The 18,598-nt window shown below is 45.2% G+C and overlaps 1 protein-coding gene across 1 annotated transcript in view; it reads right to left on the bottom strand.

The window, feature by feature from the left end:
* ttc16 (tetratricopeptide repeat domain 16) overlaps nucleotides 1-18,598 on the bottom strand; it is a 180,920-nt gene that overhangs the window by 95,725 nt on the left and 66,597 nt on the right. The gene's annotated exons all lie outside the window — the stretch shown is intronic.

The following is an 18,598-nucleotide window of genomic DNA, read 5'->3' as shown; positions in this document are numbered from 1 at the left end:
TTTTACCATGCATTTCCAAGTGCTGCACAAGTTCATCCTCACTAATGGACTCTAAAATCTTACCCACAACCAAGGTTAGGATAACTGGCCTATAATTTCCCATCTTCTGTCTCCCTCCCTTCTTAAACAGGGATGTTACATTAGCATTTTCCCACTCCTCTGGGGCCTCCCCTGACTCCAGTGATTCCTGAAAGATCACCACCAATGACTCCACCATCTCCTCAGCTATCTCCTTCAGAACCCTGCAGTGTAGTCCATCTGGTCGGGTGATTTATCTGCCTGCAAACCTTTCAGCTTCCCTAGCACCTTCTCCTTAGTGATGGTCGCTATATCTCTGCCCCATGATTCTTGAGTTCTGGAATGTTATTGGTGTCTTCCATGATGAAGACTAATACAAAGCACCCATTCAATTCCTCTGCCATTTCTCATAAGACCAGGTTATGGCGCTCAACTCATCGATTGACAGTTCCGATGCGCCACAGCAAAAAAACCGCACCGACCTCCTCAGAAGACAAACACGGAACACAGTGGACAGAGTACCCTTCGTCATCCAGTACTTCCCTGGAGGGAGAAGCTATGACATCTTCTCTGGAGTCTTCAACATATCATTGATGAAGATGAACATCTCGCCAGGGCCATCCCCACACCCCCACTTCTTGCTTTCAGACAACTGCACAACATCAAACAGACTATTGTTTGCAGCAAACTACCCAGCCTTCAGGAGAACAGTGACCACAACACCACACAACCTGCAAGACATGCCGGGTCATCGACATGGATGACATCATCACATGTGAGAATACCATCCACCAGGTACATTGTAAATACTCTTGCAACTCGGCCAACGTTGCCTACCTAATACGTTGCAAGAAAGAATGTCCTGAACCATGGTACATTGGGGAGACCATGCAGACGCTACGACAATGGATGAATGAACATCGCTCGACAATCACCAAGCAAGACTGTTCCCTTCCTGTTGGCGAACACTTCAGTGGTCACGGGCATTCGGCCTCTGACCTTCGGGTAAGCATTCTCCAAGGTGGCCTTCACGACACACGACAGCGCAGAGTCACTGAGCAGAGACTGATAGCCAAGTTCCGCACACATGAGGACGGTCTCAACAGGGATCTTGGGTTCATGTTGCACTATCTGTAACCCCCGTGATTGCCTGGGTTTGCAAAACCTCACTTACTGTACTGTTTGGAGACAATACACATCTCTTTAACCTGTGCTCAGTGCTCCTTCCACTCACATTGTCAGCCGCATTAAGACTTGAATAGCAGGTTAGGTGTAAAGATTCGCATTCTAATCAGTAATCTCTAAACTGTCTGTGCTGTTATAATTTCCCTTAAAAGGGAAATTAGGAGAGCCAGAAGGGGTCATGAGAAGATCTTGGCGGGTAAGATTAAGGAGAATCCCAAGGCCTTCTATAAATATGTGAAAGGTAAAAGGATGAGAAGAGAAGGGATAGGACCTATAAAAGGTGAAGGGGGAAAGGTCTGTGTGGAACCAGAAGAAATGGCAGAGGTGCTTAATGAGTACTTTGCCTCAGTATTCACGGTAGAAGCTGATCTGGGAGATTTTGCTACGGATTTGCAGCAGATGGAAAAGATTGAGTTTGTAGATATTAAGGTGGAGGATGTGTTAGAACTTTTGAATTCTATCAAGATACATAAGTCGCCGGGACCAGATGGGATGTACCCCAGGATACTGTGGGAGGCGAGGGAAGTGATTGCAGAGCCCCTGGCGATGATCTTTGCGTCGTCAATGGAGACGGGAGAGGTTCCGGAAGATTGGAGGATTGCGGATGTAGTCCCTATTTTCAAGAAAGGGAACAGAGATAGCCCGGGAAATTACCGACCGGTGAGTCTGACCTCAGTGGTTGGTAAGCTGATGGAGAGGCTTCTGAGGGACAAGATTTACGAGCATTTGGAGAGGTTTGACATGATCAGGAATAGTCAGCATGGATTTGTCAAGGGCGGGTCGTGCCTTACGAGCCTAGTTGAGTTCTTCGATAATGTGACTGAACACATTGACGAAGGAAGTGCCGTGGACGTGGTGTACATGGACTTCAGCAAGGCGTTTGATAAGGTCCCCCGTGCAAGACTTCTTGAGAAGGTGAGAGGGCATGGGATCCAAGGGCCTTTGGCCTTGTGGATCCAGAACTGGCTTGCCTGCAGAAGGCAGAGAGTGGTTGTGGATGGGTCTTTTTCTGCATGGAGGTCAGTCACCAGTGGAGTGCCCCAGGGATCTGTTCTAGGACCCTTGCTGTTTGTCATTTTCATAAATGACCTGGATGAGGAAGTGGAGGGATGGGTAAGTAAGTTCGCTGATGACACGAAGGTCGGTGGTGTTGTGGATGGTCTGGAAGGATGTCAAAAGTTGCAGCAGGACATAAATAGGATGCAGGACTGGGCGGAGAAGTGGCAGATGGACTTCAATGCGGATAAATGTGTAGTCGTCCATTTTGGCAGAACCAACGGGATGAACGAGTACACTATCAAGGGCAGAAGTCTGAGTAGTGTTGAAGAGCAGAAGGATCTTGGGGTCCGGGTCCACAGGACTCTTAAATCGGCCTCGCAGGTGGAGGAGGTGGTCAAGAAGGCGTATGGTGTACTGGCCTTCATTAATAGAGGGATTGAGTTTAGGAGTCGGGAGGTAATGCTGCAACTTTATAAGACCCTTGTCAGGCCTCATTTAGAGTATTGTGCGCAGTTCTGGTCGCCTCACTATAGGAAAGATGTAGAAGCTATTGAGAGGGTACAGAGGAGATTTACAAGGATGTTGCCTGGACTGGGAGGCATGCCTTATGAAGTTAGGTTGAGGGAGCTGGGACTCTTCTCCCTGGAGAGACGAAGGTTGAGAGGCAACCTGATAAAAGTTTACAAAATGTTGAGAGGAAATAGATAGGGTGGACTCTCAGAGGCTATTTCCCTGGGTTGAAATGGTTGCTACGAGAGGACACAGATTTAAGGTGCGGGGAGGAAAGCACAGAAGTGATGTTAGGGGTAAGTTTTTCACTCAGAGGGTGGTGAGTGAATGGAATCGGCTGCCGTCAGTGGTGGTGGAGGCGAACTCGCTGGGGTCTTTTAAAAGACTTCTGGATGAGCATATGGGGTTTTATGGGATTGGGGGTTATAGATAGGTCTATAGATTGGTAGGTGTTGATGTGATCGGCGCAACTCGTGGGCCGAAGGACCTGTTTGTGCTGTAGTGTTCTATGTTCTATATACTGTCTGAGGCCAGAACTCTCCATTCACCTGACGAAGAGGGGAACCTCGAAAGCTTGTGAGTTTACTATCAAATAAATCGGTTGGACTTAAACCTGGTGTTGTCAGACTTCTTACTGCATTTCTTTGTCCCCCATTACTACTTCTCCAACCTCATTTTCCAGCAGTCCAATGTCCATTTTTGTGTTTCTTTTACCTTTTACATATATAAAAAATCTTCCAAATGTTTACATTACTAGCTAGCTTACCCACATATTTCATATTCTCCTCTCTTATTTTACTTTCAAAGTTGTTCTTGCTTGTTTTTAAAGACTTCCCACCATTCTGCGCCTGACGGTATACTCTTTGCTTTTATGATATCTCTTACTTCCCTTGTCAACCATGGTTGTCTTGTTCTCCCATTAAATGCTTCCTCTTCCTTGGAATGAATTTATGTTGTGCCTTCTGAATTATCCCCAAAAACTCTTCCCAGTTGTTCCACAGCCTTTCCTGTTAGGCTCCCTTTCCAATCAAGTCTGGCCAGTCCCTCCCTCATGACCTTCTAGTTTCTTTACTCAATTGCAGCACCGTTATATCCAATTCCAATGTCTCCCTCTCAAACTGCAAGGTGAATTTTATCATAGTGGTCACTGCACCCTAGTGGTTCTCTTACCTTAACTTCCCTGATCAAGTCTGCCTCATTAATACCACTGGGCCAGTGTATCACTAGACTATTAATCCAGAAACTCAGCTGCTGTTCTCGGGACCTGGGTTCTAATCCTTTCATGGCAGATGTGGAATTTGAATTCAATAAAAATATTAGAACTAAGAATCTACTGATAACCGTGAAACCATTGTCAATTGTCAGCAAAATCCAACTGGTTCACTAATGTCCTTTAGGGAAGGAAATCTGCCATTCTCACCTGGTCTGGCCTGCATGTGACTCCAAAGTAGTCATGATGTGGAGATGCCGGCATTGGACTTGGGTAAACACAGTAAGAAATCTGACAACACCAGGTTAAGTCCAACTGATTTATTTGATAGTAAACTCACAAGCTTTCGGGGTTTCTCCCTTCGTCACGTGAACGGAGAGTTCTCCATTCCATGAACTCTCCAATCACCTGACGAAGGGAGAAACCCCGAAAGCTTGTGAGTTTACTATCAAATAAATCAGTTGGACTTAACCTGGTGTTGTCAGATTTCTTACTGCGACTCCAAAGCCACAGCAAAACAACATAGGTTTAAATAAAAGGATGAGGTCCTAAAAGGAGAACACAGGGAGCTAGGAAGAAAGTTAAGAAATCGGACCTCAAAAGGTAGTGATCTCAGGATGACTACCTGAGCCACATGTGAGTCAGAGTAGAAATGACAAGATATATCAGATAAATAAGTGGCTGAAGAGATGGTGTTGGAGACGGTTTCAGTTCCTGGGGCATTGGGGCCAGTTCTGGGAGGAGGTGGGACCTGTAGAAATTGGATGGGTTACACCTCGGCAGGACTGGGACTGATGCCCTAGGGGAAGTGTTTGCTACAGTGATTGGGGAAGGTGAAATTAATATGTCGGGGGATGGGAATCTATGTAAGGAGTCCGAGAAGGAAGGAGTAAGGACAAAATGTGGGGAGAAAGCTCAAACCACATCAAAAATCAAGAAAAAAAATTAAAAAGGAGAACTCAGGAGATATTATTAATGGAAGTGTTAGAATTCAAAAAGGTACAAAAACTAGCGTAAAAGGCACTTTTTCTGAATGCTCATAGCATTTGAATCAAGATAAATGGGTTGATGGGAAAAATCATTGCGAATGAGTGTGATTTGGTGGCCATTACAGAGACATGCTTGCAGGGTGGCCATGACTGGGAGTTAAATACCTAGGGGTATCAGACTGTTAGGAGGGATCGACAGGAAGGTAAGGGAGGTGGTGTAGCTCTGATATTTAAGGGTAACATCAGGGCAATAGTGAGAGATGATATAGGTTCTATGGAAAAAAAAGGTTGAATCCATTTCGGTGGAAGTTAGAAATAGTAAGGAGAAAAAGTCACTCATAGGCATAGTCTATAGGCCACTAAATAATATCACAGTGGGGCAAGAAATAAACAAAGAAATAATTGATGCATGTAAAAATGGTACAGCAATTATTGTGGTGGATTTTAATCTACATATCAATTGATCAAACCAGGTTGGTCAAGGCAGCCTTGAGATGGAGTTCAGAGACTGTTTTTGCAATAGCTTCCTTGAACAGTATGTAATGGAACCTACGAGGGAGGAAGTTATCCTAGATCTGGTCCTGTGTAATGAGATAGGAATAAATAATGATCTTACAGTTAGGGATCCTCTCGGAAGAAGCGATAAATTGGGCTTAACTGCCTTGTCCTCAGATGGGATCTATCTGAGGCTACTGTGGGGGGCAAGGGAAGAAATAGCTTGGGCCTTAACAGATATCTTCACATCCTCTTTGACCACAGGCGAAGTTCCAGAGGATTGGAGAATAGCCAATGTTGTTCCCTTGTTTAAGAACGGAAGCAGGGATAATCCAGGAAATTATAGGCTGATGAGCCTGACGTCCGTGGTGGGAAGCTGTTGGAGAAGATACTGAGGAACAGGATATATGCACATTTGGAAGAAAATGGACTAGTTAGTGACAGGCAGCATGTATTTGTATAGGAAAGGTCATGTTTCACCAACTTGATTGAGATCTAGAGTTATTGAGGTTTACGGCATGGAAACAGGCCCTTCGGCCCAACTTGTCCATGCTACCTTTTTTTTAAACCTCTAAGCTAGTCCCAATTGCCTGCATTTGGCCTATATCCCTCTATACACATCTTACCCATGTAATTGTCTAAATGCTTTTTAAAAGACAAAATTGTACCCACCTCCATTACTACCTCTGCAAGCTTGTTCCAGTCACTTACCACCCTGTGTGAAAAAATTGCCTCTCCGGACCCTTTTGCATCTCTCCCCTCTGACCTTAACCTATGCCCTCTAGTTTTAGACTCCCCTACCTTCAGGAAAAGATTGACTATCTAGCTGATCTATCTCCCTTACTATTTTATAGGCCTCTAATTTTTTTGAAAAGGTGGCAAAGATAATTGATGAGGGAAGGGCTGTAGATGTAGTTTACATGGACAGGATTTGGGTAGGCAAGTTAGATGGATACTAGTTCAGTTATTGAAGACAGAGTAGCGGTGGAAGGATATTTTTCAGAATGGAGATCTGTAGCTAGCGGCATTTGGCAGGGATCGGTGCTAGGACGAGTGTTGTTTGTAGTATATATAAAAATGATCTGGAGCAAAATGTGGATGGTCTGATTAGCAAGTTTGTAGATGACATGAAGATTGGTGGAGTTGCTGATATTGCCGGGGATTGTCAGACGATACAACAGGATATAGATAGATTGGAGACTTGGGCACATAAATGGCAAATAGAGTTTAATCCAGACAAATGCGAGGTGATGCATTTGCAGGATCAAATTTAGATATGAATTATACTGTAAATGGCAAAATCCTTAGGAGCATTAACATACAGAAGGATCTGATGTGCAGGTCCACAGTTCCCTCAAAATGGCAACACAGGTGGCTAAGATGATTGAAGCTAAGCATGCCATATACCTTCTCATTGGCTGGGGAATTGAGTACAAGATTTGGCAAACCATGTTGCATCTATATAAAACCTTGGTTAAATCGCATTTGGAGTACTGTGTGGAGTTCTGGTCGCCACACTACCAGAAGGATGTGGAAGCTTTGGAGAGAGTGCAAAGAAGGTTCACCAGGATGTTGCCTAGTCTCGAAGGTGTTAACTATGAGGAGAGATTGAATAAACTAGGATTGTTTTCACTGGAAAAATGGGGCTCAGGGAAGACCTTATAGAGATCTACCAAACTATGAGAGGCATTGACAGGTTGGATAGTTGGAGGCTTTTTCCAAGGGTATAAGTGTTAATTACAAGGGGACACATGTTTAAGGTGAGAAGAGAAAAGTTTAAGAGAAATGTGTGGAGGAAATTTTTCATTCAGAGTGGTGGGTGCCTGGAACGTGGTGCCAGAGGTGGTGGAAGCAGGGACATTAGCAACATTTAAGAGGCATCTGCATGGCTATATGAATGAGGAGGGAATAGAGGGATAAGGACCAAGTAAGGGCAGAAGGGTTTTTAGTTTAGTTAGGGCATCATGATCAGTATGGGTTTGGAGAGCCACAGGGCCTGTTTCTCTCGTCAGTCACCTCTTACACCACATTTTGGAAGGATGTTAAGGCAGCTGTAGTGGTACAGAAAAGATTCATATGAATGTTTCTCATCCCTGGTACCATCAAGCTGGGAATGTTTTATTGGGGAAGAGACTTTATATAGGCGTTCTAAATGATGAAGGAAATGGACAAAGAAGGGGAGAAACTTCCCATTGGTGGAACAATCGAGAACCAATGGACATTAATGTAAAGTGACTGGCAAAAGCAGCAGTAGCAACTTGAAAAATGTTTTACATGACAATTGGTAAGGATCTGGGATACACTGCCTGAATGTGGAAGAGGCAGATTCGTTTTGGAACATAGAAAATTACAGCGCAGTACAGGCCCTTCAACCCTCGATGTTGCGCCGATGGTGAAACCAATCTAAAACCCATCTAACGTACACTATTCCAATATCATCCATATGTTTATCCAATGACCATTTAAATGCCTTAATGTTGGCGAGTCCACTATTGTTGCAGGCAGGGCATTCCACATCCTTACTACTAAGTAAAGAACCTACCTCTGTCATCTGTCCTATATCTATCACCCCTCAATTTAAAGCTATATCCCCTCGTGCTAGCTGTCTCCATCCAAGAAAAAAAGCTCTCTCTGTTCACCCTATCTAATCTCTGATCATCTTGCATGCCTCTATTAAATCACCTCTTAACCTTCATCTCTCTAACGAAAACAGTCTCAAGTCCCTCAGCCTTTCCTCATAAGACCTTCCCACTATACAATCTGCACCCTTTCCAATGCTTCCACATCCTTCATATGATGCGGCGACCAGAACTGTACGCAATACTCCAAATGCGGCCGCACCAGAGTTTTGTACAGCTGTAACATGACCTCATGGCTCCAAAACTCAATCCCTCTATCAATAAAAGATAACAGACCGTACGCCTTCTTAACAACCCTATCAACCTGGGTTCCAACTTTCAGCAATCTATGCACATGAACACTGAGATCTCTCTGCTCATCCACACTACCAAGTATCTTTCCATTAGCCCTTTACTCTGTATTCCTGTTACTCTTTCCAAAGTGAATCACCTCACACTTTTTCGCATTAAACTCCATTTGCCATCTCTCAGCCCAGCTCTACAGCTTATCTATGTCCCTCTGCAACCTGCAACATCCTTCTGCCCTGTCACAACTCCACGAACTTCAGTGTCATCCGCAAATTTACTAACCCATCCTTCTATGCCCTCATCCAGGTCATTTATAAAAGTGACAAACAGCAGTGGCCCCAAAACAGACCCTTGCGGTAAGGGTTTTGTCATTTGTTCATGGGATTGGCACCACCTACTTGGCCAACATTCATTGTCAATCTTAATTGCCCTTGAAGGTGGTGGTGAGCTGCCTTTCTGAACTGCTTGCTGTCCATGTGTTGTAGGAACAACCACAATGCTGTTAGGAAGCGAGTTCCAGGCTTTTGACCCAGTGACAGTGAAAGAATGGCTATATATACTCCAAGTCAGGATGGTGTGCGGCTTGGAGGGGAACTTGCATAATAATGTTCGTGGGTTTGGAAGGGGCCAAAGAAGCCCTGGTCAATTCCTGCAGTGTCCCTTGTAAATGGTTCATCACTGGTGGCAGGATTGAATGTTTGTGGAAGGGATAGCAATCAAGCCAGTCGTTTTCTGGCTCGAGTGTTGTTACATAGAACATAGAACACTACAGCACAAACAGGCCCTTCGGCCCACGAGTTGCGCCGATCACATCAACACCTACCAACCTACAGACCTATCTATAACCCTCAATCTCATTAAACCCCATATACTCATCCAGAAGTCTTTTAAAAGACCCCAGCGAGTTCGCCTCCACCACCACTGACGGCAGCCGATTCCATTCACTCACCACCCTCTGAGTGAAAAACTTACCCCTAACATCACTTCTGAACTTCCCTCCCTGCACCTTAAATCTGTGTCCTCTCGTAGCAACCATTTCAACCCAGGGAAATAGCCTCTGAGAGTCCACCCTATCTATTCCTCTCAACATTTTGTAAACTTTTATCAGGTTGCCTCTCAACCTTCGTCTCTCCAGGGAGAAGAGTCCCAGCTCCCTCAACCTAACTTCATAAGGCATGCCTCCCAGTCCAGGCAACATCCTTGTAAATCTCCTCTGTACCCTCTCAATAGCTTCTACATCTTTCCTATAGTGAGGCGACCAGAACTGCGCACAATACTCTAAATGAGGCCTGACAAGGGTCTTATAAAGTTGCAGCATTACCTCCCGACTCCTAAACTCAATCCCTCTATTAATGAAGGCCAGTACACCATACGCCTTCTTGACCACCTCCTCCACCTGCGAGGCCGATTTAAGAGTCCTGTGGACCCGGACCCCAAGATCCTTCTGCTCTTCAACACTACTCAGACTTCTGCCCTTGATAGTGTACTCGTTCATCCCGTTGGTTCTGCCAAAATGGACGACTACACATTTATCCGCATTGAAGTCCATCTGCCACTTCTCCGCCCAGTCCTGCATCCTATCTATGTCCTGCTGCAACTTTTGCCATCCTTCCAGACCATCCACAACACCACCGACCTTAGTGTCATCAGCAAACTTACTTACCCATCCCTCCACTTCCTCATCCAGGTCATTTATGAAAATGACAAACAACAAGGGTCCCAGAACAGATCCTTGAGGCACTCAAGGAGATGTACTCATTCAGGCAAGTGGAGAATACTCCATGACACTCATGACTTCTGTTTTGTAGATGATAGACAGGCTTTGGGATTCAGGCGAGTTACTCACTGATTGATTCCTAGCCTTTGACCTGTTCTTGTAGCCACAGTATTTATATGGCTAGTTCAGTTCAGTTTCCAGTCAATGGAAATCCCTAGGATGTTGATGGTGGGGATTCAATGATGGTAATGTCACTGAATGTCAAAGGTGATGGTTAGATCCTCCTTTGTTGGACAGGATCATTACTGCCACTGCGGCAGTAATAAAGGGAATGAATGTTTATGGATGGGATATCAGTAAAGGGAACTGCTTTCTTCTGGATGGTGTTGAGCTTCTTTATTTTTCTAATTATTGCTTATTGCTTCTCTCTTTTCTTCTTATCATGCCAAGGCACTCGGCTGTGGATAAGCAGAAACTAGGAAGAGGCCATTTGGCCCTTCAAGCCTGCTCAGCCATTCATTTTGAACATGGCTGATCATATTCAATATTCTAATCCCACCTTCCCCCATATCCCTTGAGCACCAGAGCTGCAACTAATTTCTTGAAATCATACAACATTTTGGCCTCCACTACTTTTCGTGGTAGTGAATTCCACAGAGTCACCACTTTGGGTGAAGAAATTTCTCGTCGCCACAGTCCCAAAAGGTTTACCCCTTATTCTCAAACTATGACTCTAGATCTGGACTCCCCCGCCATCAAGTATATTGTTTCTGCATTCATCCTGTCTAATCCTGTTAGATTTTAATTTTCTATGAGATCCTGTCTCACTCTTCTAAACTCCAGTGAATATAATCCAACCGACTTAATCCTGCCATCCCAAGAATTGGCCCGATAAACCTTTGTTCCAGAGGGACTACAGCAAAGAACAAAGGAAAGTATAGGCCCTTTGGCTCTTCAAGCCTGTGCCAATCATGATGCCAAACTAAAAAAACCTTCCACCCTTACTTGGTCTATGTCCTTCTATTCATGGACCCATGCAGAAGCCTCTTAAAACGTAATGAGTGTGCCTGCTTCCACCACTTCCTCTGACAGTGCGTTCCATGTACCCACCACTCACCACATGAAAAACTTCCCCTGCACTTCTTCCTTAAACTTCCCCCTCTCATCTTGAATCTGTGTCCCCTAGTAATTGACACTTCCACTCTTGGAAGAAGTCTCTGGCTATCCACCTGTCTATGCCTCTCAATGGCCCTTACATTATATTGCCTCCCCTCGCTCTTCCTAGCGAAGTGAACCATATTTTTCTGCATTAAATTCATCTGCCATAAAACCTGACAATACCCTCTTGAAGACTATCACTATCCTTTTCACAGTTCTCAATATTTTCAAGTTTTGTGTCATCTGCAAATGTTGTAATAGTGACCTGTACAACTAGAAATGCACCGATCCCTGGGGAACTTCACCATTCACCTTCCTCCAGTATGGAAAGTAACTTTTGCAAATATTGTTTTCTGCCGCTCAGCAAATTTTGGACTGTAATGTTACTGACTGTCTCTTTTACTCTACATGCTGTATCACTGCTGAAATGCCGAGTGTGTGGCACTTTATCAAGTTCCATTTTGAAGTCTATATACACACACACACATACACACACAATCACCCTCAACAAATTTCTCTCATCACATCAAAATCCTCAAGCAAGTTAGTCAAACACAATTTCATGTTTACTTAGATGGAATACAGTGTGGCAAAGTGTGAAGTTGTCCACTTTGGAAAAATGAAAAAGCAGAGTAATTTTTGAATGGTGAGACTTGTGAATGCATGCATTTAGAGGGACATCGTAATGTGTATCGAGAAAGTTAATGAAAGGAAGTACAAGAGTAAGTCTTATTACAAGTTATCCAGATCATTGTTGTTGCTATTCCAGGAATAGTGTGCGCGGTTATGGTCTCCTTACCTAAGCAATGACATTCATTTGAGGAAGTGCAATGAAGATACACTACATACACCCTTGGATAAAGGAATTTATCATATGAAGAGTAAGTGAGTTGACTAGGTCTATTCACTAAAGTTTAAGAGAATGAGAGGTGATCTAATTGGAATATCTAAAATTCTTAAGGATCTGGAAAAAAGGTTATAAGTTTAGTGGTCTAGATAGTTGGTAAAAGAGCTTCCCCACCCAAATAGCAGAATGGCAGTTATCTGTCAATCACATGAAGCCTGATTAGAGGCAAAACATATAAATTGCATTCTTCTGTTTGAAGCCTAAATGATGTGCGAGTCATCTCAGTCCAGCTGAGCTTGATAATAAGAGAGGCATAGACACTCTCAGTAAGCTTTGCTCGAGTGAAGTGGGAGACAGCCCGAGTGAGGCAGCTAGAGTGGAATTGAAAGTCGGTAATTTGGAGCAGCGTGGGAGGAGCTGCTTTTTCCCTTTTTGTTTTGTTGTCTTTCTTCATGCTTTGTAACTGTTAATCTGCAGGGAGAGATGCAGAGAGCATCTGGGAAGGTAGGTGATATAAAGAACTACCCTGGGTACCTCAGGATCCATGACACTTCCAGCACTTTGGATGATATAGCTGCAGGAAGTTTCAGCTCCTCACAGACTGCATGGATGGGTTGCAGCAGTAGTTGGATACAATTTGGAGCATGGAGGTGGCAGAAAGCATCATAGACAGGAGTTTTAGTGGCGGTAACACCCAAGGTGCAGGCAGATAGATGGGTGACCACTAGAAGGGGCAGGCAGCCAGTGTAGGAATCCCCTCTGGTGGTCCAAGTTTCCAACAATTATGCAGTTTTGGATACTGTTGGGGGGAGTTGGCCTATCAGGGGATAACAGCAGCAGCAGCAGCCAGACCAGTGGCATCACAGCTGGCTCTGTTGTTAACCGGGGCGGGGGGGGGACAAAGCACTAGAGCAATAGTAATAGGGGATTCTATTGTTAGGGGTACAGATAGGCACTTCTGTGGACGTGAAACAGACTCCAGGATGGTATGTTGCCTCTCTGGTGCCAGGAACCACGATGCCTTTGAACAGGCAAAAAGCATTCTGAAGGGGGTTGGTGAACATCCAGAGGTCATGGTACATATTGGTACCAACAATATAGGTAGAAAGAGTGATGAGGTCCTGCAGCAGCAGTTGAGAGAGTTAGGTAGAAAGATAAAAACAAGACCTCTAGGGTTGTAACCTCAGGATTACTTTTGGAAGACAGTACCGTTCAACTGGTTGATAAACAGCTGGCCTGCAGGGAGGGTTTCAGATATCTGGACCATTGAGATCTCTTTTGGGGTATTGGGATTCGATTACGATTGGAGTCTTTGGACCAAAGGACCAACTTTTTTTTAATTAATTGAAGGACCAACTAAGAGCACAAGCCTTCCACATGGATGTAATTAATTGGATGTTCACTCTCTCCCTTCAGAATGCTTTCTGCCTGCTCAGAGGCATCCTGTACCCTGGCACCAGGGAGGCAACATGCCATCCTGGATCTCTTTCACATCCACAGAAGTGCCTATCTGTACTCCTAACAATAGAGTCCTCTATAACTATTTCTCCAATGCTTTGTCCTTCCCTGCTTGATCCAGAGTCAGCCGTGGTGCCACTGCTCTAGCTGCTGTTATTCCATGAAAGGCCGTCCCGCCCCCACAACAGTATCCAAAATGATATACTAGTTAGAGAGGGGGACGACCACAAGTGGGACCTATATAAGGATTGCATCTAAACTGGGGGGACATAAATATTCTGGCCAGGAGGTTTGCTAGTATCACACAGGAGGATTTAAACTAGTTTGGCAGGGGATTGGGAACCAAAGCAAAGGTGAATCAGCTGAAGAGGAACTAGAGAGTAGGGCCAGTAAGATTCAGAGGAAGAGCAGACAGGGTGTGGCTGCTGGTCAAAGAGGGTCTGGTGGACTGAAGTGCATTTGTTTCAGAGCATTAAGTATAACAGGGAAGGCAGATGAACTTAGAGCTTGGAACTATGATGTTGTTGCCATTACAGAGGCTTGGTTAAGGGCAGGACTGGCAACTTAACATTCCAGGACACAGATGTTTCAGGTGGGATAGAGGGGGATGTAAAAGAGGTGGGGGAGTTGCACGACCAATCAAGGAGACTATCACAGCTGTACTGCGGGAGGACACCTTGAAGGACTCATCCAGCAGAGCAATATGGGTAGAGCTCAGGAACAGGAAGGGTGTTGTCACAATGTTGGGAGTTTAATATGGACCCCTCCCAACAGCTTTCTGGGGCGGCGGGGGGCAGAGAAAGAGGAACAGATATGTAGGCAGATTTTGACACGGTGTAAAAGTAACAGGGTTGCTGTGGTGGGAGATTTTAACTTCCCCTATATTGATTAGGACTCACTTAGTGCTCGGGGCATAAATGGAGCACAGTTTGTAAGGAGCATCCAGGAGGCCTTCCTGAAACAGTACGTAGATAGTCAAACTAGGGAAGGGGCCATACTGGACCTGATATTGGGGAATGAACCTGGCCAGTTGGTCGACATTTCAGCAGGGGAGCAATTCAGGAACAGTGACCACAATTCAGTACGCTTTAAAACGTACTGATGGATAAATATATGTGCAGTCCTCAGGTAAAGGTGCTAAACTGGGGGAAGGCTAATTATAACAACATTAGGCAGGAACTGAATAATGTTCAAGAACAAACCCACATTTGGCATGTGGGAGGCTTTCACATGCAAGTTGATAGGAATTCAGGACCAGCACATTCCTGTAAGGATGAAGGATAAGTGTGGCAAGTTTCAGGAACTTGAGATGTCGTGAGCCTGGTCAAAAACGATTATTTTCCAAACCTCGCTGGATTCCGGGGAAGTGCCGGAAGATCGGAAAACGGCTAATGTTATGCCGTTGTTTAAGAAGGGTTGCAGGCAAAAGGCAGGGAATTATAGGCCGGTTAGTTTAACGTCTGTTGTAGGTAAAATGCTAGAATCCGTGACCAAGGAGAAAATAGCGAGGCATCTTGAGGAGAATTGTTTGATAGAGCAGACACAGCACGGTTTCGTTAAGGGGAAGTCATGTCTGACGAATTTATTGGAGTTCTATGAGGATGTGTCTAGGGCGGTGGATAGAGGAGAGCCGGTAGATGTGGTGTTTCTTGATTTTCAGAAGGTGTTTGATAAGGTGCCGCACAAGAGATTATTACAGAAGGTTAGAGGGCATGGAGTTGGGGGTAGGGTGTTGCATAACTTTTTTGTTTCGGTCTTCACGGAGGAGGACGTGAATAGTTTGCCGGGTGTTAGCGATGGAAAGATGGTAGGAGTGGACGGCCTGAATGACATTATTGTTACTAGAGAGGCAGTGCTCGACAGACTGGAGGGACTGATTGTGGGCAAGTCCCCAGGACCAGATGGAATGCATCCAAGGGTTCTGAAAGAAATGGCGGAGGTGATAGTGGATGCCTTGGGGAATATTTTCCAAACGTCGCTGGATTCTGGGGAAGTGCCGGAAGATTGGAAAACAGCTAATGTTATGCCGTTGTTTAAGAAGGGTGGCAGGCAAAAGGCAGGGAATTATAGGCCGGTTAGTTTAACGTCTGTTGTAGGTAAAATGTTAGAATCTGTGATCAAGGAGAAAATAGCGAGGCATCTTGAGGAGAATTGTTTGATAGAGCAGACACAGCACGGTTTCGTTAAAGGGAAGTCGTGTCTGACAAATTTATTGGAGTTCTGTGAGGATGTGTCGAGGGCGGTGGATAGAGGAGAGCCGGTGGATGTGGTCTTTCTGGATTTTCAGAAGGCGTTTGATAAGCTACCTCACAAGAGGTTATTACAGAAGGCTAGGGGGCATGGAGTTGGGGGTAGGGTGTTAGCATGGATAGGGGATTGGCTGTCAAATAGGAGGCAGAGAGTGGGGGTCAATGGGTGCTATTAGGATTGGTGGTTGGTGACTAGTGGAGTGCCCCAGGGGTCGGTACTGGGGCCTCAGCTATTTACCATTTATATAGATGAACTGGAGGAGGGAACCAAGTGTATTGTGTCAAAATTTGCTGATGACACCAAGATTGGGGGAACGGCAAATTGTGCGGAGGATGTGGAGAGTCTGCAGAAGGATCTAGATAGGCTGGGCGAATGGGCCAGGGACTGGCAAATGGAATTTAATGTTGGCAAGTGCGAAGTTGTCCACTTTGGTAGGAATAATGTATTACTTACATGGCGAAAAACAGCAGCATGCGACAGTGCAGAGGGACCTCGGGGTCCTTGTGCATGAGTCGCAAAAACCCAGCCTGCAGGTGCAGCAGGTGATCAGGAAGGCGAATGGGATGCTGGCCTTCATAGCGAGAAGGATTGAATATAAAAGTAGGGAAGAATTGCTGCAACTGTACAGGGTACTGGTGAGGCCGCAGCTGGAGTACTGTGTGCAGTTTTGGTCGCCGCACTTACGCAAGGATATTTTGGCCTTGGAGGGAGTGCAGAGGAGGTTTACTAGGCTGATACCGGTGTTGAGGGGGTTGAGCTATGAGGAGAGGCTGAATAAACTAGGCTTGTACTCATTAGAGTATAGAAGAATGAGGGGAGGTCTTATTGAGACGTATAAGATGATGAATGGGATGGATAGGATAGAGGTGGAGAGGCTCTTCCCGCTCAGAAAGAACAGCAGGATTAGAGGGCACAGCCTCAAGATAAAGTGGGGGGGGGGGTTTAAAATGGAGTTGAGGAGGAACTTCTTCACTCAAAGGGTGGTGAATCTCTGGAATTCTCTGCCCGTTGAAGTGGTGGAGGCTGCCTTGCTCAATATTTTTAAGACGCGGGTTGATAGGTTTTTGGTAGGCAAGGGGATTAAGGGTTATGGGGAGAGGGTGGGAATGTGGAACTGAGCCACGACAGATCAGCCATGATCTTACTGAATGGCGGGGCAGGCTCGAGGGGCTAGATGGCCTACTCCTGCTCCTATTTCTTATGTTCTTAGATAGGTTTTTGATAGGCAAGGGGATTAAGGGTTATGGGGAGAAGGCGGGAAAGTGGATCTGAGCCACGACAGATCAGCTATGATCTTACTGAATGGCGGGGCAGGCTCGAAGGGCTAGATGGCCAACAGGATTAAGGAAAATCCCAAAACTTTTTATACATATGTCAAGAGCAAGAGGGTAGCCAGGGAGAGGGTTGGTCCACTCAAGGATAGGGGAGGGAACCTACGTGTGGAGCCAGAGGAAATGGGCGAGGTATTAAATGAGTACTTTGCATCAGTATTCACCAAAGAGAAGACTTGGAGTCTGGGAAAGAGTGTGTAGATAGTTTGGGTCATGTTGAGATCAAAAAGGTGGTGGTATTTGGGTTCTTGAAGATCATTAAGGAAGACAAGTCTCCAGGGCCTGATGGGATATACCCCAGAATACTGAGAGAGGCAAGGGGAGGAAAATTGCTGGGGCTTTGACAGAAATCTTTGTATCCTCACCAGCTACAGGGGAGGTCCCAGAGGATTGGAGAATAGCCAATGTTGTTCCTTTGTTTAAGGATAGCAAGGATAATCCAGGTAATTACAAGCCAGTGAGCCTTATGTCAGTGGTAGGGATATTATTGGAAAGGATTCTTCAAGACAGGATTTACTCCCACTTGGAAATAAGTGTGCATATTAGCAAGAGTAACATGGTTTTGTGAAGGGGAGGTCGTCTCTCAGAAACTTGATCGAATTTTTTGAGGAAGCGAGGAAGATGATTGAGAAGGGTAGGGCAGTAGATGTTGTCTACATGGATTTCAGTAAGGCCTTTGACAAGGTCGCTCACGGCAGACCAGTACAGAAGGTGAAGTCGCATGGGATCAGAGGTGAGCTAGCAAGATGGATACAGAATCGGTTCAGTCATAGAAGACACTCTGAATGGAGGGCTGTGTCTAGTGGCGTTCCTCAGGGAAGAGTGCTGGGACCGCTGCTGTTTATATATATAAATGATTTAGAGGAAAACGTAACTGGTTTGATTTGTAAGTTTGTAGACAACACAAAGGTTGGTGAAATGGTGGCTAGCAATGAGGACCATCAGAGGATACAGCAAGATACAGATCGGTTGGAGACTTGGGTGGAGAGATGGCAGATGGAGTTAAACCAGATAAACATGAAGTAATGCATTTAGGAAATATACAGTAAATGGCAGAACCCTTAAGAGCATTGATAGGCAAAGGGATCTGGGTACACAGGTCACTGAAAGTGGCAATGCAGGTGGAGAAGGTAGTCAAGAAGGCATACGGCATGCTTGCCTTCATCGGCTGGGGTATTGACTTTAAAAATTGGCATGTCATGTTGCAACTTTTTAGAATATTAGTTAGGCTGCACTTGGAATATAGTATTCAATTCTGGTTGCCACACTACCAGAAGTATGTGGAGGCTTTGGAGAGGGTACAGAAAAGATTTACCAGGATATTGCCTGGTATGGAGGGCATTAGCTACGAGGAGAGATTGGAGAAACTTGGTTTGTTCTCACTGGAACAACGGAGGTTGAGGGGAGACCTGATAGAAGTCTGCAACATTATGAGAGGCATGGACAAGGTGAATAGTCAGAAGCTTTTTCCCTGGGTGGAAGAGTCAATTACTGGGGGGCATAG

Source organism: Carcharhinus amblyrhynchos, chromosome 25 (assembly GCF_965287045.1).
Source record: "Carcharhinus amblyrhynchos chromosome 25, sCarAmb.v2.hapA, whole genome shotgun sequence".
NCBI lineage: Eukaryota > Metazoa > Chordata > Chondrichthyes > Carcharhiniformes > Carcharhinidae > Carcharhinus > Carcharhinus amblyrhynchos.
Note: the sequence above shows the minus strand (reverse complement) of the source record. Positions and strands in the feature narration are given on the sequence as shown.